Source organism: Ochotona princeps, chromosome 5 (assembly GCF_030435755.1).
Source record: "Ochotona princeps isolate mOchPri1 chromosome 5, mOchPri1.hap1, whole genome shotgun sequence".
NCBI lineage: Eukaryota > Metazoa > Chordata > Mammalia > Lagomorpha > Ochotonidae > Ochotona > Ochotona princeps.
This window is the reverse complement of record NC_080836.1, coordinates 21,778,034-21,803,314: the sequence shown is the minus strand read 5'-3', so window position 1 is coordinate 21,803,314 and position 25,281 is coordinate 21,778,034. Positions and strand designations below refer to the sequence as shown.

Sequence of the window (25,281 nt, the reverse complement as noted above, 5' to 3'; positions counted from 1 at the left end):
AGCCTGTGCAAGCATGACAGGCTTCAAAAAGCAGAGTTACAGGAGTGGCAACCGTCTTGGATCAGACAACTGACAGAACATTATCTAGCTGTTGGGAAATGCAAGAGCAAGTTCAGCCCCAGCCCAAGTCAGTACAACCAGCTAGCTGACAAGAGCATATATACAGTTCTAGGCTGGTCACCCTATTTCAAAATTCTTCTAAGTTATCATTAACTGATGAAACAGAATTTCAGAAAACATCAACTCTTATACCTAATAATGAACTTAAATCATGGGAAAAGATCAAATTCTCCCTGGTATCCTGTTCAATAACTCAGAGAAGCCATGGAGATACTGCTATCCAACTAAAAAGCCCACTAAAATACATTTAAAAATGCAAAAAAAAAAATCTAGAAACTCCAGCTATTACATGAGACTCATTCCCAAGTGTAGCATGTAATATTAATTTTTCTAGACCTGAAAAACAGAATTATGAAAATAATGAATTAAACATGAATTACAGAGTACCATGTATATTACATCTTCTTTTTATGCATGGTAAAGGTTTTCTTCAATGATTCCAAGCTATAAATTATAATCTAGTTTTAAAAGTCTACCTTTAAAAAAATGTTTTTAGGATATTAGCTACATGACATCTGAAGTGACTCTATCATTAGCAACAATTTAAGGTGAATTACGGCTTACGTAAAAGGACTTTTGTTCTAAGTTATATATTGATTATAACTGACCACATTCTTAACACATTCTAAATATTTTAACACCTCCTAAAATCATCAACAAGCTCTTCTGCGGGAATAAGCTACCTCTGGAATGTTGGTAGACATCTGCTGAAGGTGCCTGTGCCTTTTTAGGGAAAATTAGGATAGTTACAGAACACCAAGGGTTAAGTCTTCAGCTAAGAAGCACTCCCTCACAGACTCAAAAACACTGAGTACCAATCATATGTCTGGGACAATTTTGGACACAAGCATAATAGAGATGACTCAGAGAGAAGAGGGTCCTAAGGAAATGCGATCTTGTGGGGTGATCAGCACTTCCAAGTCAATGATCTATGTGCCAGACGAGAGAGAGGTCAAGTATCAACAGAAAACAGCACTGCGATCTACTACAAGAGCATTTTTTGAGTGCTGTTAAGAGGGATCCTCATACTCTCCTTGAAAAGCACATAATGATTACTCAATGACAATAATTCATGGGTGATGCCATGGATAATTTCACAGCCAATGTAATTACAACATTGAATACATTTGTTAAATATAACTGCTTTTCTCCTTTGTGAACACTAAATGATCTCCTGTTGTGAACTGGGTACTGTGTTTATTACTAGGTATGTGCTAGTCAACAAAATCCATGTGCTCTTGACCTCGTGGAATTTACAGTCTGGTTTCATCCTTGTCCTTCTTCCTCTGAGGCAAAAATCTGACAAAACACAAGGGCTGTGAAAAAATAAGATCCTGCCTTCAACAAGGAATTGGTAATGATATGCCTGTACTTTTTGTTACTATAAATTGCACCCCACGTCTTCACGGTGCACAGGTGGAAGGGGCATAAACGTAAATTATCAATATACTAACAGCAATGACAAGAATTACAACCTGGTGCTTCTTGAGTACTGGTGCTTAAAATATCTTATCACCAAGCCCTCACAATACATTGATTATCCTCTCCCAGGCAGCTCGAAGACCTAGCAAAGGTTAAGGTATCAGATCAAGGTCACACAGCTCCTCAGCTGCAGAGATCATATTCACACACACACAACTTCGGGCCTCATTGTCCAGACTATCCTCTAGTAACACAAATTCTTCTGATCCATGTCCGTTTATACCTTTAAAGAAATCCACTTTAGTTCAGAAAAGCTTTAAGTTCACAAAACAAAAATTGTGAATAATACATTCCCACAGGCCCTTCACCCCTTGAAGTCCCTTTTGAACATCCCGTATCAGCCTTGTCACAATTAATGAATCACATCCAGAAGACACAGGAGACAAACAGACCATCTATCTATTCTCTCGTTCACAACCCTGAGTGGCTACAACAGCCAGGGCTAAGTAAGGCACCCACATATCCCACACTGGTGGCTGGCCCTCAAATACCTGCAACATCTGTGGATGCTTTCCAAAGTACATAACCTTAGAGCTTGAGTGCACATCACACAGCTGGTACTCAAAACAGTGCTCTCATAGGGGACATGACTTTCCTTGCTGTGCACTCCAACCCAAAAACTGGATAAGCCAAAACTAACAATCTGTACCGCCTGAAGATGAAGAGATCCAAAGAATTAATTTCTATGTACACATATGTTGACATCTGTTTTCCTAATAGCCAGGAGACCTTTCTCTAAGTATCTTGCATAATCTTCTGCTACAGTATTCAATGCTGTCAATATACAATATGGGCAAAATTCCACATGTGCGTGTCAACAACTTTTCTCTACATTCAGATACTTACACTTTCATACAAACACACACACATACTTATTTCCGTGATAGACCAGAACATCTTTCTCATGAACCAGCATGTTCTCCATGGGGTGTAGCACTATTTTATAGAACACAGGTATAAGACTGATATGAGTTGAATAAAGACAAACCTTTTCTCACCTTAGCTACTATAGGCATACATGCACTTGTAAAAGGCTCCTCAAATTACAACAAATGAAAGTATTTCTCAAGCCGTGTTCCATGGATTGTTAGTCCTATCAGGTGTTCCACATAAACATGAGACTATGATCTAACAGCCATGGGAATCAACCATGACACTATGCCTCCTGTCTTACAGATTACACATGCACAATGCCATGTAGAAAACAGGGAGAAATCCCACAGTAAACTGCTTCAGTACTTTGCAGGATTCTGAAGGATCCCTTCGTACATATAACCCAGTGGAACATGTAATGAAAGGAACATCAATCCAAGGGAAAGTGCTCTAGAGAAACTACATATCAAGGGACAGGAGAAACTAATTCTCAAATTTTGCTTTTTAGGCTATCTACAGATGCAGATTTTGCAGTATTATAACAAAAAGGCTTACATAACTTTTAATATATTTAAAATTGTACATTGATTTTGAGTAATTATTTTAATAAAAATAATGTAAGTATTCTATAATAATGCAAGGTTGATTGTTCTTATGATGAGGTAACATTTACTCTCTAAAACAATGCTCAAGAAGTCAGTGGAAAACACCGGTATCACTCTCAGTTTAATGTAAAATATTTTCTTATTCTATCCCTAACAGAGAAATACGGATGTAACATAAACTAGACTACCAACAGTGATGTTCTTTGGTTGATGATAGGGCAAGCTGAAACACATACATCTCTTTTAAAATTTCTATTATGCCAATATAAATAAGATAAAAATGGGCTCTAGCTAATGAGAAACAACCAAAGCATTGCTTATCTGAATATTTACTACCATTATTTTAGGTTCCAGAATGTCTAACTGTGATAGGATGCTCTCAAGAGTGCCCACCGCATGCCATATTCAATCCTATTGCTCATCACTTGGCATTCTATTTTCTTAGTTGTTAATATACCTTCTGGATTGGAACTTCTTTTCCTAGTTCATCACTGCAATTCCAATGCCTGGCATAGTGGACGAAATATAGTAGGCACTAAATATTTATTGAATAAGAGTCCCAAAGTTTTCTAATTTTCTAAATTTCTACCAAAAATGTGACAAAGATAATGAAATATCTGTGTTCTGAAATGACAATGGAATTTGCCCTAAAATGACAGATTTCATTAGGCACTTGATTGATAAACTTGACAGTAATTTCTGTTTTCTTGGAAAATTTTTTTAAAAGATTTTTATTATTATTGGAAAGCCAGATATACAGAGAGGAGGTGAAATAGAGAGGAAGATCTTCCATCTGATGATTCAGTCCCCAAGTGAGCTGCAACGGGCCAGTGCTGCGCCGATCCGAAGCCAGGAACCAGGAGCCTCTTCTGGGTCTCCCACGTGGGTGCAGGGTCCCAAAAGCTTTGGGCCGTCCTCAACTGCTTTCCCAGGCCACAAGCAGGGAGCTGGATGGGAAGTGGAGCTGCCGGGATTAGAACCGGCGCCCATATGGGATCCCGGGGCATTCAAGGAGAAGATTTTAGCCACTAGGCCACGCCACCGGGCCCGTTTTCTTGGAAATTTTATCTACTAGTAATTTCCTTCACATACAGTTAAAGGTTAACAGGATCCCTGCTACTTAGTATACAATTTTATCAGCATGGCTACCTCAGCACTGTGAAGTCACATGTGCTCTACTATGAGTTTCTACATTTTCTTCAGGTTTGAATACGATCCTCTAAGCCTAGGAAATCAGAAGAGTTGATACTTTTAACATCATACTCTAGTTGAAGTTCAAAACAGCCATTTTTAAAAGTGCAATCTGTTTAACTTCCAAAAGTTGCATTCAAAAACCCATGATATGGTGATTATGTAGGCCTATATACCTACATATAATAGGGGCAGGTGGAGTGATAATAAGTTAATCCTGTCTGTGGCACCAGCTTCCCATATGGGTGCCATTTCATGTCTCAGCTACTCCACCTCCAATCCAGCACCCTGGTTGCAGCAAAGTATGGCCCAAGTCCTTGGGCCCATGAACCTATGCGGGATGCTATGAGGAATCACTCCCAGGTCTCAGCCTGCTAGTTGGTAGATGTGGCTTAAGAGATTAGCCGCCCACAACCTGAGGCACAATTTTCAGCTTTACACATGGAATGTGACCTCTGACATGACTAGAAGGTCAAGGAAATAGACCTGCTTACTAGTCAATTATAGGGTCCTTGTTGGTTGGGGGGGCTGCCAGAAAATGCCCTCCTGCAATTCCCTTCCTTAACCTTTAAAACCCTGGAATTTGTGCCAAATAAATGGGCATTTCTCACCAGCTTGTCTCAAGTGGTTCTTATGGCCGAAGAACACTGTTGCTTTTCCCTCAGTGACCTCAGGGCCTGCTGGCAGGTTTAAACCCCAAGAAGAGGCTTCTGGCTCCAGGTTGCCTCAGCTCTGGGCACTACAGCCACCTGGAGAATGAACCAACAGATAGCAGAGCTCTCATTCATTCATTTTCTCTCTCTCTCTCCCTCTCTCTCTCCCTTTCAAATAAAAGTAAAATAAATCTTATGAAAATGGAAATAATAAAATTAACTAACGTTTACTTAATGCTAAATATGAAGTGAGAACTACACTAAACAAAGTATTATCTTAGTTATGTTGTGCTGGATTTTGAAATCCCCAGATAATCATCAAGTCTGAAGTCAGTGCTAAGGCATAAAGGTGGTTTATTTAGATTAACCTAGGTTTCCCAGCCACCTCCCCCAGCCCAGCATGGCTGGCGGGGGAGGGGCAGCTGCTGCAGGATCCGCAGGGAAGGCAAAAAGAAGTGTGAGAGCCAGAGAGAGAGAGCCCAAGCCCCCCAGTTCTTATACATTTCAGGCTATTAATTACACAGTCATGATTTAGCAGGCTTCTATTGGTGGGTTTGAAGTAAGCAACTTTCAAAAAGTACAAATCGATGAGCTTTAGGGTGGTAAATCTTATCAAACACCAGGTACCTCCTTCCTGAGGAGTGGTCTGCCTACGTGACTTGCCAGGTGTCCTGCCGGGTGTCACCTAGAGTGTCAGACCTGGAGTTCACACAGCCCCCAGCCAAGCCATTAGGGCAGAATCACAAAGGCAGAAAACATCCAGGTTCTTCAGTTACAACCCACATCACAAGGTAGATAATACAATTCTCCGATGCTCAGAATTTGAGGCAAGGATCCTGCATTTACAAAGTCAGTAAATGCCAGAGTCAGGGTTATAATGAACCCAGATCTTATTTTCATGTGTTCTGCAGTATTTCCTGAGTGCCTACTCTGACCACCCATTGCTCTTATCATGAGTATATGGTAGTGAACATTCAGAGAAGTCTCCAGGCTATCAGCGTTTACACATAAAGACATAAACTTAAGTGCATGCATGACAAACTGTGACAGAGAGACTGAGGGTCTTCCACCTAGAGATGCTGGAGTCTCCACATCACTACTTCCAAGACTCATGCCAGCCAGGAAGACCTGCTCCCAGCCATTATGAGGTCTACTTGTTTTATTATCTAGCATTGTCCTAAATGATACCAAAGCATGTGCTGTGGATTTCTGTGACTGCAAAAATAATCAAAAGCGGGTCCTTTATGAGGATGAGCACATGTCCATCACCAAGTGGTAGGGAACAGATATTATAATCTGGAAATTTTTAGAAATCATGGTGTATACATAGGCAACAGCATATTCTATAAAAATATATTTGAGAACACTATCACCTGTAACAATGGGGAAGGCTGACCAAATGCCTTAGGGACTTGTGGCTCCAGGGAGCTTGACTTTTAAAAATTAGCTTGTGTTGTCTTAATGCTGTAACTCTTTCCAGTGTGTTATAAAAACTGATTGTCCCAGGGGAAGGCTAAATGCTTTGGAAACAAAGTCAGCAACATGCTGAGATGGAAAACAGTCAATGAATCTAAATATCAGGAGATAAGAATGAAAATTAAGGACAACTGCTTACTGGAAATTAAAATTTAAACAGACTAAATTAGAGACAAAAATAACACAATGGGTGTTGCTCTCCACCTCACACAGGTTTTTACAGATTGCTGCAAGATACTCTGCACAAAGCTGTGAGGAGGCACGGAACATATCTTACATGATAAAAAGTTATATATGGCAAACCTGTGGCCAACATCATATTTAAATCATATCAGATCTATAACAAGACAAGTTGTCCATTCTCACCATTCCTAATCAATAGAGTACTGGAAGTAATAACATGAGAAATTATGGAAGACAAACACGGAGAGCAGCAAAACTGGAAAGCTGCAAATCAAAACACCCTTTATTACAGATAACATGGTTCGATTTGTCTATCTCTTTTCCTTCCTTCCTTTGATCCTTCCCTCTTCCCCCTGAGCCTATGGAACTGTATCATAAAATTAAATAGGTAGATAGGTTCACAAATATTGCACATATTTGCATTTTCTTGTAGAAACAAGTTTATCAATTAACTGCAAAAAAATACATACTTTGAAATAAAAACTTAGGCTAGGTGGGTTTCTACATGGTGACAAACACATCCTACTAATGCATTCTGGGTGTGAAGTATATGGGAATTCTTATTACATCACAACTTTCATTTAGTATTTAAGAACCATTCTGAGCTAAAAAGGTTTTCAGAAGAAATAAAGCAGATGTATAGGAAAGAATTGGAAAAGTAGTACAGAAACACAGCCCTTATTGTGGGAGCTTCTCATCCAGCTCCCAGTTTGTGATCTGGAAAAGCAGCACAGGATGGCCTAAAGCCTTGGGACCATGTACCCACATGGAAGACCCAAGGTAGTTCCTTGTTCCTGGCTTCAGATTGGCTCAACTGCAGCCATTGTGGCCATTTGGGGAGTGAATCAGCAGATGGAGGATATTCATCCCTTCTCTCCATAAATGTCATCTGCCTTGCCAATAAAAATAAACAAATATTTCTTAAAGGCTAATAGCTTTAGAGAAATTCACTGGCAAAGAAATCATTAAGCAAGGACAGGAACACAAGAACACAAGAAGGCAGGCAGCCAGGCAGGCAGGCTATCCTTGGTCCCACCAAGTTTGAAAGTAGGATGCAAACGGCAAACCCTTCACAACCTCTATAAAAGACAACCTTGCAAAGTTTATTTCAGTTGTGGCTTCTGCAGGATAGTGGACAAGACTGACCTTCTCAGAGGACAAAGCTAAGAATTACAGAGAACAATGGAGAAGACAGAGTTCTCCCCTAGGTGGACTAGGTTCTAACCAGAACATTCCTTCATTGGAAAAGCAACCATCTACAGAATCCCCGGTCCAGTACTTCAGCATTACTCTGGATTATTCGCTGTCTTGTGTGTTTCAATTTACCATTTTCTAATGGAAATCATCCTATATGAGTGCTTTCCCTCTTCCGCCTTCTCCATTAGCAGGGGAAGCAGATAATTCATCTTTTCATCAAACACTAGGAGCCACATGCAGACCTAACAGAAGGAGTTGAGCAACCCTCAGAGATTCTGGACTTGGAAATGGAAGCAGAATAGAAATGGGAACTTTGGCTGCCTTCTTGGAGAGGAATTGTCTATTCTTTATATGACAAAACAATTAGACATGGCAATGAGTGGCTGAAGAAGCAAATGCAGCAGAAATGGACAATTTCCAATAAAATCTGATTCTCGCCTTCCATGTCATACGATGATTGATAGTTTGCAGTCCTATAACCTACTATAACTACTTTTTTGCAAGTGGTTGACGCTACATGATGAGTCAACAAATGAAACCAGGCAGAAGTGATGTCTACTAGTTAGTTCTGGGACAGATTTTTAATAAATGTGTTTCCCTCACACTTGTTTCCCTTCTGTTAACTTCAAATTCAAAGACATAGCTGAGTCATAAGAGACATAAGGTCTCTGGGCCCCTGAACCCTCAAACAGAGCAGTGCTACCTGCCCATCAGGAAACATACACTAAAAATAAACTTACAAAGAAGTAGAATTAGTACACTTCAGAGAGATGTAATTGTTACCACTACTTAGCCAACTCTAAATCATCTATTTCCACACAAGAAATCCCAATAAATTGCAAGGGAAAAAAAAGTCCCAAAGGTATGGATATCATCAACAGCACCAATGACCCTGGATTGCTCCCCAAGATTAAAAAAAAAAAAAAGAAGAGTCCCATCTGATGTTATATTTTAGCAAGGATTCTGAAAAAAATGTGGGCCAAGTATTTGAAACGAAAATTATAGCACATATAAAGCTCTTAAGGTATAAAGCAATTTTATGCTTTTAGGGAAGAGCAAAAAGCCACATGTGAAGAAAGCAGAGTGTGAAAAGTGAGAGAAGGAGGTCACTGGTATTTGGCTCACAATGCCTTGGGATGGATTTTTTTTTTTAACACTCTCAAGGAACTCAGATGGTTTTAAGCAGAACAGTATCAGCATCATCCTTCTCGCTGCCATGTGGGAAATACCTTCAGGCAGGCACTCTGGACAATGAGGACAGACACAAGGTCACTGCAGGTCTCTAATGATATGGAAAAGTAGGCTAGTGTTAGATGCATTGGAATGTTGATGGTGATAGTTGATCAGATTCAGATAAACCTTGAAGCTGAAAGGGTCTACATATGAATGAGACAGTCTAGGTGAAGAAAAAAGAATGAGCAACTACTGACACTTGTACATTTGGCAGGAAATGCTGGGTGGATGGAGGTGTTACCTTATGAAATTGGGAAAATGTGGATAACGTTAACTATATGTAGGAAAAATTAGAAATTGTGGATTTGTGTGTGTGTGTACACTTTTACAGAGTACCTGATATCAGCTAGGTTTTCAATGCATGTATTTAACATTAAAATGTTAATGTATATATACTCCTTATATATTTAGTATATATTCTATAAGGTAGAGTATGCTAATTTTGGAAATTGTTAAGGAACCCAGTACACCTATATATCATCTTTCTCTTAAAGTTAAAACCAGTTAAAAATCAAACCAAGGAGCCACTCATAAGGAGATCTATATGCTACTTCAGAATTGGTAAGGTTGACTAGACCACATAAATTGTCTTAGAAAGTTCAATCTCGAATGACACTCTGACATACTCATTCTCATATCCACTCCTACACTGCAGTGGGTCCCAAATAACCCCTAAACCTGAGAACATATGCCCACACAGGCTTTTCAAAAATGGCAAGTCAAAATGGCTTAAATTCCTGTCCCAAATCAATTACCAACAATCAAAACCACATCATTAACCTTGGGGAAGAGTGAAGCAAAGAACACAAGTTCAGGAAAGCTATCTACCCAGAAATGCAAAGGAAAAGGGAAAACAAAGTTTCCCTCCTAGAAGTTAAAGTATATATTAGAGATGTCTGGAAAACACTTGAAAAGGGTAAAGAGAGAACACCAGGAGATAATGTTCAATGGTGGATGTCATTTCAAGAGCAAGAATGTGTACAAGATGCCCTGTTTCTTATTACCCTCCAAACAAACAAGGCATTAGAACTAAGCAATGAGTTTGAACAAAACTGAGATCTCCACCTTATTTCAGAAAGCACAAAAAAATACAATGTAAGAAGGAAGTATCTTCTCCATCAGCTAAAGTGAAACCCTGTTTTTCTGTATTCCGAACCTGTATTATATGGCTGATTCATACCCAGCAAGAAAAATTGCTACACGTCCTGCAGCTGCAAGTTGGTTCCTAACATTCCATCACTGCCATCAAATCTCACGTGTTCCTGATGACTTACTGACAAGACGAATAACTCCATCTGAGGACTCTGGTCCTTGGGCCTTTTAACTTATCCGTTCTTGACTAAACCATTTTCCTGAGGGCATGGAGGTGGAATAATCAGTAAAATTTTGGAAAAGAAATCATCATAAAGGAAGGAGGGAGGCTGCAGACAATGCTACTGTTCTTGGCCATCAGGCTAGTTCAAACTCCCTGCTTCTCTCTCACATTAGGTTTTCTCTGTTGACTGAAAATGCTCTCAAACACTGCTTTCCAGAGTCCTCTCAAAATTTCAGAGGACCCAGGTCTGGCCTGATGGCTCAGTGGCTAAATCCTCACCTTGCAAGAGCTGAGATGCATGTGGGCACCACTTTGTGTCCCAGCTGCTCCACGTCCCTTTCAGCTCCCTGCTTGTGGCCTGGGAAAACAGCAGGGGATGGCCCAAAGCCTTGGGACCCTGCACCCACATGGGTGACCTGAAGAAGCTCCTGGTTCTGAAAAGGAATATTTAGGATTAAAAGGACAGAGGGATTTTGGAAGGACAAAGAACCCCCAGCAGATTCGATCCAAACAGATACTCACCCAGACATGTGGTCCTCAAGCTACCTTCAAGTGAATACAAGGAAACTATTCTAAGACAACTAAGAAAAAGAGGATAAGATTACTTTCAGAGGAAGGCAAATCAGAATCACAGCTGACCTATCAGAAGAAACGCTCCAAGCAAGGAGAGAATGGGGTAAAACCTATCAAATCCTGAAACAAAACAACTGCCAACCAAGAATAATGTACCCAGCAAAGCTCTCATTTGTGTTTGAGAATGAAATCAAATACTTCAACAGTAAAGAGAAACTCGAAGAATACATCAACACGAAACCAGCTCTGGAAAATCTCCTCAGGAAGGTGCTAAACCCAGAAACAAAAAATGAAAACCAAAATCAAAGATGGCAAATGGGAAGACCTCCCCACTAAAATCCACACAAGGAAAGTCAACCAATGAGAAACTCTAATAGTCGCAAATACACACTTGCACACTTACACACACTCATGGAAGCCCAAAATCACACCCTCTCAATATTGTCTCTAAACACAAATGGACTAAACTCACCAATCAAAAGGCATAGATTAACGGAATGGATCATCAAACAGCACCCAACAATCTGTTGCCTACAAGAGACACATCTAACCAGAAAAGCCTGTAAGAAATTTAAAGTGAAGGGATGGAAAAAGACATTTCATGCCAATGGACGAGAAAAAAAGGCTGGCGTAGCTGTCTTAATCTCAGATGACCTAGACTTCAAGATGACAGACATCAAAAAAGACAGAGAAGGACATTATATATTGATGAAGGGATTGATCCACCAGCAAGTAATTACAATCGTGAACATATATGCACCTAATTCCAATGTACCTAGCTACGTGAAGCAATTACTTACAGACTTAAGGGGAGACATAGATATACACACAATAATAGTGGGCGATCTTAACACTCCACTAACAACAATAGACAGATCAACAAAACAAAAACTCAACAAAGAAACAACAGAGCTCATACAAACAATAGAACAACTGGACATGATAGATATTTATAGAATTTTTTACCCTAAGGCCACAGATTATACATTTTTTTCAGCAGTGCATGGCACCTTCTCCAGGATCAACCACATGATAGGACACAAAGCAAATCTAAATAACTTCAAAAAGATAGGAATCATACCATGTACCCTCTCAGACCACCACGGAATGAAGCTGGAAATCAGCAATTCAAAATGCCCCAGGAAATACAGAAACTCTTGGAGGTTGAACAATATGCTATTAAACGAACAATGAGTCAGGGAAGAAATTAAAGATGAGATCAAAAAATTTATGGAAACCAATGAAAACTCTGATACAACATTCCAAAATTTGTGGGACACTGCCAAAGCAGTGCTACGGGGTAAACTCATCGCAATTGGAGCTCATGTCAAGGCCCAAGAGAGGCGTCAAATACAGGAACTAACCACACACCTCCAGGAACTGGAAAAGCAGCAGCAGAAGAGCCCCACACACAACAGGAAACAAGAAATCATCAAAACAAGGGAGGAAATCAACCAGATAGAAATAAAAAAAACCATACACAAAATCAACGAATCAAAAAGCTGGTTTTTTGAAAAGATAAACAAAATAGACACCCCGCTGGCCCGACTGACAAAGAAAAAAAACAAGAGAAAGCAAGAATTAACAGCATCAAAGATGAAAAAGGCAACATAACAACAGACATTACAACCATTAAGCACATAATCAGAAATTACTACAAAGCACTGTACTCCAACAAATCAGAAGACCACCAAGAAATGGAAAAGTTCTTAGACTCACACCACCTGCCAAAACTTAGCCAAGAGGTAACCAACGAACTGAACAAACCCATAACTGAATCAGAGATTGAATCAGTGATTAAAGATCTCCCAACAAAGAAAAGCCCAGGCCCAGACGGCTTCACTCCAGAATTCTACAAAACATTCCGAACAGAACTAACCCCAATCCTCCACAAATGCTTCAAAACAATAGAAAAGGAAGCAACCCTTCCAAACTCATTCTATGAAGCCAACATTACCTTAATCCCAAAACTGAACAGAGATCCTACAGAGAAAGAAAACTACAGACCTATCTCTTTGATGAACATTGATGCTAAGATACTCAACAAAATCCTAGCCAATAGAATTCAAAAAATCATCTGACAGATCATTCATCCAGATCAAGTAGGACTCATCCCTGGAATGCAGGAGTGGTTCAACATAAGGAAAATCAATCTGATACACCACATCCAAAAACTGAAAAACAAGAATCACATGATAGTATCAATAGACACAGAAAAAACTTTCGACAAAATCCAACACCACTTCCTGCTAAAAACCCTAACCAAGGTAGGCATAGATGGAAAAATCCACAACATAATCAAAGCAATATATGAAAAACCCAACGCCAGCATCATACTGAATGGAGAAAAACTGGAACCCTTCCCACTGAGATCTGGAACAAGACAGGGATGTCCACTTTCTCCACTACTATTCAACATAGTCCTAGAGGCACTTGCTGAGGCCATAAGACAAGAAAAAGAAATCAGAGGAATCCAAATTGGAAATGAAGAAGTCAAGCTTTCACTATACGCAGATGACATGATTCTTTATATAGAAGAGCCAAGAGGCTCAACACAGAGACTCCTAGAACTTATACTAGAGTTTGGTAGAGTGGCAGGGTACAAAATTAATGAACAAAAATCAACAGCCATAGTGTATGCAAACAGCCCCAAGTTGGAAAAAGATCTAACCAGCAAAATACCATTGAAAATAACAGAGAAAAGTGTGAAGTATCTGGGAATTAACCTAACCAAAAATGTAGGAGACCTATTTGAGGAAAACTACAAACCACTTAAAAAAGAAATTGAACAAGACCTCGAAAGATGGCGTAACATCTCATGCTCCTGGATAGGTAAAATAAATATCATTAAAATGTCTATATTGCCAAAGGCAATATATACATTCAATGCAATTCCAATCAAATTGCCAAAAACATTCTTCACGGAACTGGAAACAATGATCCAAAGACTCATCTGGAAACACAAAAAACCACAAATAGCCAGAACCATCCTAAAGAACAGGAAGTTAGCAGGGGGAATCACCGTTCCAGACCTCTGGAGATACTATAGGGCAGTGGTTATCAAAACAGCCTGGTACTGGCACAAAGATAGAGAGGAAGATCAATGGAGCAGAATAGAAACACCAGACGGGAACCCTCACAGATGCAGCCAAATAATCTTTGACAAAAAGACAAACGACAATCCAGGCAAATGGGAAGGTCTGTTCAATAAATGCTGTTTGGACAACTGGTTGATAGCCTGTAGAAACAAAAAGACAGACCCACATCTCTCACCATACACCAAGATCAAATCTAAATGGATAAAAGATCTAAACCTACATCCAGAAACCTTTAAACTTTTGGAAGAAAATGTTGGAAATACTCTGCAAGATCTAGGGGTAGGTCCCTACTTCCTAAAAAGGACTCCAAAAGCAATAGAAATCAAGACCAGAATAAACAAATAGGACCTCATCAAACTAAGAAGCTTCTGTACAGCCAAAGAAACAATAAAGTAAAAAAGCAGCCCACAGAATGGGAGAAGATCTTTGCGCACTACGTAGGTGATAGAGGGCTAATATCCAGAATATACAAAGAACTACAAAACAGCCAAAACACCAAAACAAACAAGCCACTCAAGAAATGGGCACTGGAAATGGACAAACACTTCACAAAGGAACAAACCCAAATGGCAAATAAACATATGAAAAAATGCTCAAGTTCCCTGGCAATAAGGGAAATCCAAATTAAAACATCAATGAGGTACCACCTAACGCCAGTAAGACTGGCCCACATGAATAAAAGCACCAACAACACTTGTTGGCGAGGTTGCGGGGAAAAGGGATCCCTACTCCACTGCTGGTGGGGCTGCAGGCTGGTACAGCCTCTATGGAAATCAGTATGGAGAATATTCAAACAACTCAAATTCAACATACCGTATGATCCGGCAATAGCACTCCTAGGAATATATCCAGAACACTTGTTTTATGAGAAACCAACATGCACTCCTATGTTCATAGCAGCACAATCAGTAATTGCAAAAACATGGAAGCAGCCAAAATGCCCATCAGCAGAGGATTGGATAAGAAAGCTATGGTTCATCTACTCCATGGAATACTACTCAGCTATTAAAAAAATCAAAATGCAGTTCTTTGTGGCCAAATGGGCCAAACTGGAAACCATAATGCTAAGGGAAATGAGCCAATCCCAAAAGGTTAAATACCACATGTTTGCCTTAATTTAAGATGATATGATGTTATGTATAACATGTTATGTATGTTATATGTTGTGTATAAACTAAAATTGAAGTATAGGGGAGGTGGTCACAGAAGGTGACTGGGAACTCGCATTTACTTTTAACATATTGGTTACTCATTACTATGTCAATTAATTCCATAATGATGTAAATTTTTGCTGATGGTATGTTGGAGCTTTCAATTGACTGGGATGATACTCTGCTGGCTCTGTCTCCAGACCAGAAAGGGTATACCTAAGAAGCCGTTGAACTTGACTGGACAATAAGATGCTGGACTCTATGTTTGGTATATGCTTGCAATGGGGGAATCTCAACTGAACTTGAGCTGTGGTTATGCAACAAGGTGGAGGAATCCACCATGGTGGGAGGGTTTGGGGAGGGGTGGGGAGAATCCAAGTACCTATGAAACTGTGTTACATAATACAATGTAATTAATGAATTGAAAATAATAAGTTAAAAAAAGGACAGAGGGATTTAATTTGCTTTTTGCTTCTGATTTAATTTTCTTTATTGCCTTCTGTACTTTGCTTGTGGTGGAGAATAATGAACAGCCGAATAAACATCTCATGATTAAGTTTAGATGGAGCCTGGGAGCCTGAGAGAGATAAGGGGTGCCTGCAGCTGGCCTTTGCCCCTAATTGTCTGGCCCCTGGCCTTTGCCCCTAATTGTCTGGCCCCCTCCCTGTTTATGATTTTAGGGTCTTAGCCTTTGCCCTTCTTGTTTATGGTTTTATGATTTTAGCCTTGGTTTAGCCTTTAAAAAGAATGCTGTACAATGATTCGGAGTCAGTGTGCCTAGCCTCCTGCGTGAGGAACTGGCCCTGGCCCCAGCGCACTGGTGATCGAATAAATCCTCTTGCTTTTGCATCAAGCCTCATCTTCTGCAGTCATTGGGGAAACACTTTCTCGAGATAGACGGTAGGGTTTTCCCTGTCAGGGTGCCTTACAGTTCCTGGCTTCAGATTGGCTTGGTTCTGAACACTGCGGCCATTTGTGGAATGATCCAGCAGATGGAAGATCTGCCTGTCTTCCTTCTTTCCATAAATCTGATCTGCCTTTAAAACAACAGTAAATAAATCTTTAAAAAACACATTTCAGGGGACTGCCTTTCCCTGTTTCTATTCTAATATTAACTCATCAGCCACAAAGAGCCAAAAGAGGACTAAAGTGTAGGAAACAGAGGGATGTAATGGTAGCTACCCTATGTCCTTTGGTATCTAGTCCCTCTGAACAACCTGAATTTTTTCCTTCCACAGACCTAAACTGATAGACCCCAAACTCTACTAGATCCAAATGAACTGAGAACATCCTCCCAGCTTGTACCGTCCATCTAATGCTAGCAATGGTAAAAGCTTCCAGCGGTGGCTAATATCTGGAATTATTTAACATTTCTTGTTTAGCCTCTCAGCTTCTCTCCCCTGTATTAACAATTCCTTATTCAATTTCTCCTCTTAAAATATCTAGAATGTCTTCTTGGGTATTGACTATAACATATCTGCTAGAGCCAATCTGATACAGACCAGTGTATTTGAGTTGGTTTGCTGAACTAGGAATGAGCCAACTATGAGCTTTAGGATCACTGTGTTTTTAGATTATTTTATTATAATAGAGTTACATTCATTCACGTAGTATTTAGCTGGTTTTGCGCTACAACAACAAAGTTTAGGATTTGCGGCAGAAAGTTTACAGCTCAAAGATTCTGGAAGATTTATTAATATGTCTTTCACAGAACATTCTTGCAGAGTTCTCTACTAAAACAACCTAGGCATGGAGAAGGCATTTAATCCCGCAGTTAAAACAACTACGTCCTCTGTGGAAGTGCCTTTGGTTCCCACCTATGACTCCTCACTTGAGCTACTTGCTAGTGTAAACACAGAAACAGCAGTGATGGCTCAAAATAATTAGGTTTGTGACACCAGATAACAAGATCTGGATTTGGTTCCCAGCTCCAGGCTTCAGTCCGGCCCAGTGAAAGCTAAAGTAGCTAACTAGGGAGAGAAACAATAAGAGTGTTCTTTGCATGTGTCTCAAATACTTTTTTTTCAAGATCTAGTCATTAAACCGATAAGAACAGATACCACACTTATTCTTAGCCAAAAGGCTGAGAAGCCCAGCCATTTCCTAACTCGTTGAGAGGCCATTAATGCAAAACATCTTCCCCTCAGGTTCCTGCCAAGACAAGGAAGGGTCAGAAAACCCTTAAAATCCCAAGACCCTTCCAAAAGTCTTTACTCTGTCTCTCCCTCTCTCCTTTCAAGAGGCACCCCGTCTCCTGGCTCTCTCCTTGGAGCTGCTTTCTTCTTCCCTCTTCTTTCTACCTTCACCTGGTCACTTTGTAAATAAAAGTTCCCTGTCTGCAACCCATTCCCACCTTTTTATTTCTATACTGAGGAAAGAATTCACCCAGCTTTTCTGATAACCATGAACAGTATAAGGATTATTATTCATTTTTTAAAAGAAAAATATTAAGTACTACCTTGAAAAATCTATCATACTCACTCCAATAAAATGGTTTGCATGGTCTACCATTAAAACAAAAGGTTACTTATTTGAAAGGCAGTTACAGAGAAACAGAGAGACAGACAGACAAACAAGCAATAAGATCTTCCATCAGCTGATTCACTCCCTAAATGACCACAATGCCAGGGCTGGTCCAGGCCAAAGCCAGGAGCTTCATCCAGGTCTCCCAGTGGGTGGCAGGTGTGCAAACACTTGGGACACCTTTTGTTCCTTTCCACAGGTCATCAGCAGGAAGCTGAATCAGAAATGAATCAGATAAGACATGAACTGGTGCCCATATAGGATGCTGGTATTGCAGACAGCAGCTTTACCAACCATACCATAATGCTAGACCCTCAAAATTTTTTAAGATTCATTTTTATTTCAAATGCAGATTTTACAGAGAAAACAGAGAAGGTCTTCCAGCTGCTGGTTCACTCCCCAAATGGCTGCAGTGACCAGAGCTGAACCAGTGCTTTAGCCATGAATTTCACGTAACTTCAGATGTTACTAAGGGCAATAAAGGATTGAATTTTTACTTTCATTTAAATTCATTTGATTTAATTAAAAGATTCTGCAGGTGGAATGTTTTTGGCTACAATTCAAAATTTTGCATTAATGTGCTTTTTATTTTAATTATATGTATTAGTGCGGTTCTATACAGTAATTTGGAGCAGATATTCAGTGTTTTGATAACCAAGCCAGACAAATGAACAATTCCTATTTCTGAAACAGCAAATATTTTGGAATATCATGCAATAATTATCTGTATTTATGGGTGAGAGTGCATTACAATAAACATATGAAATATATTCTGATCAACTACTAAAAAGAGCTAAAATTGAACCACAAGATAGCAAAATGATCATAACAAAACACTTCCAGAAAGCAATCATTCTATAAAAAACACACATGTGCAATCTAAAAACTATACCACTCCAAAAGTAGTAAGAAAGTCTTCATGATATTAGGAGCTAACCAGTTTTGACCAACTGCAGGGAGAGATGCATTGTTCTCAGGACAGTTCTTGAGCCAACTACGCATGATGCTGCCAACTACGCATGATGCTGCCTCCTAGACAAAAATGTCAGTGGCCTCCTTAAACTCTCTTCTTTTTAAGTAAATGATTAAAGTAAGGGAAAAAAACCTGTCCTAGTTTCTGATTTTTCCCAATTCCTCTATGGGTATCAACAACAGGACTGAGGGTGGTAATGAGCAGCATCAATGGCATACAATCCAAACAAGAAAAACGATGCATTGCTCAGAAGGCCCTTCCTTTTGACAAGCTGACAAATGAAATTGGCAAATGAGGCAGACAGCCCAGAGGCAGAGCAGAAGAACACTTATCTCTCCTCCATGTGCCAGGTGACCTGCCATGCACACCTGTCACCTGGGACAGGTGGAAATGCATCCAGTCAACAAAGCTCTGGGGAGGGTTCTCCAGGGTCCAGGGGTTCTTTTCATTACAGTGGTTGCAGTGATTAGCTTCTCAATAATAAGGCATCCTGGAACACTATAATGTACTGTGTTGCTTCCATGGTGTTAGTTATTTAAAAGATGTTAGAGTTCTAGTTCATAGGATATTACGATATTATTGCGCGCAGCTAATTCCCACAATCTGGTTCTTTACTGTGAGCTGAAACACACCAGACGCAACGAGGTATCTTAGGAGGTTTATTCCAACGGGGCAGGGACAGGGTAGAGGTGGTGAAAATCAGGAGGAGAAAAAGGGAAGAGAAGGGAAAGAGAGAGAGCAGAGAGACAGAGACCAGAGAAGGAAGGATAAGAGAGAGAGCCGCACGGGGGGGGGGGGGGGGGGGCTTTTCGTCTGCTAGGTGTAGGGGGTGGGGATTGGGAGGGATTGAGGCCAGGCCCCCAGGGGATTGGCACCTGCAGGTGAATGCCTAGGGATGATTGGCAAGTGGGCGGAGTTGGGGAGGGGGCTGGAAGATTGGGGTGGGATTCAGGTGGAATGCCAGGTTACATCTGATTGGTGGATGGCTGGACCGGCGCGAACTTCATGAGCTGTGAGGAAGAAGGAATGGCGACGGGTCCAGGGAAGGATACTGGAATAACTCCTTACACATGGATGATTTCATTGAGGGGAGGAGGCTTCACTAAGGTATGCTCCTTTTAAATAGTTAGCAATTGACTCAGGATGGGAGGCAATCAGCAGGAATGGTTTTTCCTAGGAAGCTCAGCAGTTTGGCAGGTTTGAAACTGAGTGAACAGCCCCTCTGTTGATTATTCAGGGTCCTCTACCATCTGGCCTTCCTACCTTTTGACTTTATTTGCCCCAACACTCCACTCTCACTAGCTCACTTGCTTCCCTCAGCACAGCTTAGTTTATTCCACTCTTTTATTTAGGCTACTCCCCTCCTAGAAAGATGTCTGTTTCATCTTCCTTTATTAGGGTCTTACTACAAAATCATACCCCCTGGAAACCCAACCATGCTTTAAATGATCTTGCCTTCTGTTGGATTTACACAGCTAATAATATTGACCATTGCCATTCACTGGATGACCATATGTCGCCAACTATGCACCTGGCATTTTCATGCCCTTAATTTAATTCTCATAAACCTTAGAGAAGAATCACTGCCCCTATTTATAGACAAGTAAACTGAGGATCAAAGCAATTGAGAAGATAGGCTAAGGTCATGGTAGCCATCAAAGGGAATATTCCAACAAAATCTGCTTTTACCCTCGAGGAGCTCTATCAACTGAGGTGCATTCATTAAATCAAGTCACATTCACAGAGAATCTCTTGGACTCCAGTTCCTGAGCTACAATCTAAGGAATCAATCATTAGTAAATTAGAGGTGTTTACCAGACAATTTACATCAGTGCATATGGTAGAGATATGCCTAAAGAATTGCAAGGTTTCACAATGTTTTGACATTTACAGTGAATCTGCAAGACAGCTAAGACTAACCAGGTAGAAAGGGTCTACTCAAAGGCATGGTACAAGAATGTGTAAATGTGAAATGGTATAATCTAGACAGAGGAAATACATTGCAAAGGCATAAAACTGTAGAAGTCCACAGAGTGTTCAAAATTCCCCAGCAGCCTGCTAGAAGCATGATCAAGGACAAGTTATAAAGGATTATTTTGTCAAACACAGGTGTTGAAAGTATTCCACGGGTAAAATGGGAACCACACAAAGGATTTTCAAGACGATGGTCAGACGTCAAGAACAATGCTTTCGTGTATTACATACTATGTTGGGTACCAAGCACTTTCATGACAGTGGGGACATAACAGAGTTTCCAGTTCAACAGTGAAGAAAATCAATAGGTACTGAAAAAAATATGACCATCCTAGCAAGGCAATATGGTGCACAGGGAAGAAGATGCTTGCTAGGAAGGAAGCGGTAAGTGTTAGGAGGACACGGGTATCCCTGGAGAAGATGCTAGAGGATGAACTGCAAGGAGTGAATATATTTTTACTGTGAGAATATCTGTGTGAATTATTTTGTAAAATAACTAAAATGTTTACTAACTTACTGGATAGGGGATAAATGCAAGGAAGAAATAGAAGGAAGAATCAGAGCTGGAACTAAAATCTCTACTCAGTTGAGTTTATAACAATGCCTCAATACCAAAAACAGAAACACAATATATTTGCAGAGAAAAATCTTACAGACACTGAAAGGAAGCTACCAATAATTCACAAGCAAAAAAAGAACTGAATAGAAAAAGAACAACAAAATAGGGAAGAGAATGGCACATCACATCATACTGTCCTTTTTTTTTCTGTCAATGATTAGATTATAGGGTGAAGAGTGGCCCACACTGAATCACCTCATTACTGAAATTACACACAAACACATATTTCCTGAAATAATAAATTTTACTGTGTTTGCTTTTGCATTCTATAGATATCCTGCAATGACCAATGGAATTCCCTGAAATTTCAAACTTGCACTTCCGAAGCATATGGCGGCTTTTTCCAGATACTATCCTAGTGGTTGACAATGGCACAATGCTGATAGCGAATTAAATGTTTGCCTGGGAGCCCGTGTGTTTGTTCAGAGATCCCCACGCTTCAAAGAGAGAATAAATATGTATTCATCCAGGGGTTAGCTCTTTCTTTCTCAGTGCCTCTGAGCCATTACTAGATTTTTTTTTGGTTTTATCTATTCTCTTTGTAATCTTATTGCCAACAAATAAAGCACTGTTTTAGAATATTTGTTCTATTTTAAAAATGATTATTTATTTGTTACGCAAAGCTAAACCATGGAATGGGTAGCGGTGAGATGTTCCATCCACTGATTGATTCCCCAAATGGCCACAACAGCCAGAGGTGGGCTAAGCAATGCCTAGAGTCAGGAGTTCCATCTAAGTCTCCCACAAGAACACAAGTACCATTACTGGTTTCCCAGATACATTTGTAGACAACATTACCAGAAATGGAACATCCAGGACTTCAACACTGGGATGCCAGTGTCGCAGGAGGTGGCTTAATTTGCTGTCACAAAACCTGTTCCTTAAGTACTTTTGCAGGCCTGCATGAATGCAATATAATAGGAAAGTGCCTCTTGACTTGTTATAAAACATTTTCAGTCTTTTTGAAACTGTCTTCTATAGGTTGAAATTTTTCATATATGTTGATTCTAAATCTACTGTTTTAAAAGACAAAATTTATACTCTTTCTCTTACGATTTAAAGTCAATTATTCGCTTTTAAAAGAGAACTGAAGACTCACTTTCCCACTACACAGCAAACGTAAATTTCACATTTAACGTTAAAAAAATTGGAGTTCTAAACAGAGGAATTTACTCCAAAGACATTCAAAATGAAAATTATTTTATATATATATATATATATGACTCACAGATACTAACAATCCCTGTTATCCTGTCAGGCTTTTGTTCAAGGCTTTGAGTTCAATTGCTCAGAATGTTAAGATGGAAATTTGATATTCCTTTTTGATGGAATCCCTCAAAATTTTAAGTTATTTTGTACAAATTTCCTAACTACAATTGAAAAGGCCACTCAGGCATAATGCTGAATAAGACACTATTGTTGACCAGACAGGAGCACGCACTTGCAGAAGGACAAATGAAACCTGTACAAGTAACAACCTAAGAAATGTTCTGATAACAAACATGTTAAGATTCAGAAACATATTTTTCAGTTACGGCCTGACAGTCACTTTAGCACATTTGCATATATCATTTCTAACCCAAAAACTGTCCCTTGTGACCCTGAGCAGGTGATAATTGCTCCTACAATGGTATAAAAGCCAAGTCAACACAGCCCAGCTCCTCTGCCCTGCCTCCTTCCCACCCTACAGGCACCGTCAGCCATCTCCTACTCCTCCTCAGGATCAGCAGAAACTTCCCTCCTGATCTCTTAAAGGGTAATGGGTTCCTTTCCAATATCACCCACTGTTAGTTTCATTCCCCCTTCCTCCAATAAAGAAAAAGCACGCAGAAGCCCCTCTGCTCAATTTTTTTTCTGAATCTATTACCTCATTTTATAGTTTTTGTTTCTTTCTGCTAAACAGAAGACACATACTGAAATAGTGGTGCCTAATCCCTTATCCGTAATATTTAAATGCAGGAAGATCTGAAAATACATAAATATTTAGCAACTCATTCAAAGTCAAAATCTGATCTTCAAGTTTGGCAACCAAATCTCATGAATAGATTGCTTCTGTTTTGCTGCTGAAATCTGACTGATGAATTACAGCATGCTATGGATGCTATGTAACATAAAGCACATATAAAATGTATTAACATGCATAGCATTGATAATCTATCTGCATTTTGAGGAGCATCTGGTCCAAGGATTTGGGGCAAAGCACAATAAAACTGCACTCTGTCATATCAATCACAACAATTAGAAGCACTTTTCAAAAGTAGCTATACTATTCTTTGATTAATATAGCAGCTAATGTGAGATACCAGTGGTTTCCTACCTAAGAACTCCATCTACAGAACTGTGGTCTCATTTGTGCAATGATACTACATTAAAGTAAATTAGCATGTCTAGACACACTATACTATATAATATTCTCAGGGAATGGCCCCTGGTCCAAGTATGGAGAGTTGCCTTAATGAAATAAACCTTCATGATTCCCATGAGACTAACAATAACTAGAATGGGAAAAAAAAGGAAAACAGAGTTTCCTGCCTCTCTGCCTGCTAGGGCCTTTGTAGGACCATTGTTACTGGAAAGTTTGTGCAGTGGTGAGCAGGATTCACAGTCAAATGTCAATGTTTGTACCACTTAGGAGGCGAGAAGGAATATACACACAGGCATTTCTATCAGAGGTCAAAGCTGCAGCTTCTAAAAAATGTCTTTTGAGAAAGATGGTGACAGGTGACATTTGTCAAAAAATATTTTCCAATGTTTGCTAGATGCTATTTTTGTTTGCCCTAAGATTTTCAGAAATACTGTTATTTGTTTAAAATAAAAATAGGCCTATTGTCACCCAAAAAAGACACAGGCAAAATTCACTGGCATTGTTTGTTAGACTAGTGAAACTCTAAGGGGTCTTCTATCTAACCATTCATCCAACTGCCCCTGATTAGTCCTTGGCAACAGCAGCAGCATCAACAGCAGTGAGATCATTGTTCTGATGTCACATTAGTTGGACTGGCCTCCTTCTATGCAATCTTCCCTTGTGACCGTACGCTACAGAGCCCCCATTTCCTGACACATGAAAACATCAGCTACGACAAAGGGCTCTTACAAAGATGAAACGTGATTTTCCACGTCAAATATTCAGCACCATGTTTTAGATACAGAAAACAGTCAACAAATGTGAGTGGGGTGAGATACGAACATGCCAGACCTTTTGTTATGAAAAATTAATTATTCTGCTTGTGCTATTCACTACTGTGTTAGAAGAGGGAGTCACAAATACTTCCATGTTTCTTCATCTCCTGGGAGGTTCCATTAATTGAGTCCTCCGCAGAACAGATTTCTGTGTGCTACTAGTACAGTTCCCGGAGCTTGAGACAGTCACATCTCCTTCTGAAAGAAAAAGAGTGGCTGGTCTTTAGGGAGGAGATAAAGGAAACCAAGGATTGGAGAGAGGCTGTCATAGATAACAGAATGTCGGTGGCATGGGTGAGGGCTCTGGCTCCAGCACAGTGGGGAAACAGCTTTCTCTCCACAGCCTGCATCAGGCAGAAACCACCTTCAACAAAGCAAATACATGCTGTCAAGGGAATGAAAATTCATACGGGACTTCAGACACACAAAACATGGCACATCAAAGGAGACAGGTACACAGGCCTTGAAGTGTCTATCCTCACTCACTTATTCTGCAGAGGGCATCTCAGCAGTCACCAATAATGACACCTGAGAGAGAACTAGAAATTCTGTCACAAGCAGAATGAGAGAGGAATCTCTCAAGGCCCATTAATTTGAATTTGACAAGTTCATCCAAATAATTCACAATCAAAAACCATTTTACTTCATAACAATAAACCATGGCTCCATTTCTCAGAGAGATGATGCTTAGAATGAACCTGTGTTTCCTTCTGCTATCATCACACTGTACAATTTGTGCTAGGCTCAGGGTACGTAACACTACGCTGGAGCTATGGTCATTTCTCCTGCGAGTTCATAGCTTAGGAAGGGAGAGAGACAATGGGTTACGATCCAGGAAGCAGCAGACAAAAGGAGATTCCAA

At 39.9% G+C, this 25,281-nt stretch overlaps 1 protein-coding gene and 1 pseudogene across 3 annotated transcripts in view; both read right to left on the bottom strand.

The window, feature by feature from the left end:
* The window catches only part of THSD7B (thrombospondin type 1 domain containing 7B), a 777,161-nt gene that overhangs the window by 634,665 nt on the left and 117,215 nt on the right, over nucleotides 1-25,281 (bottom strand). The window lies entirely within an intron of this gene.
* Nucleotides 17,137-17,245, bottom strand: LOC118757993 (U2 spliceosomal RNA; annotated as a pseudogene).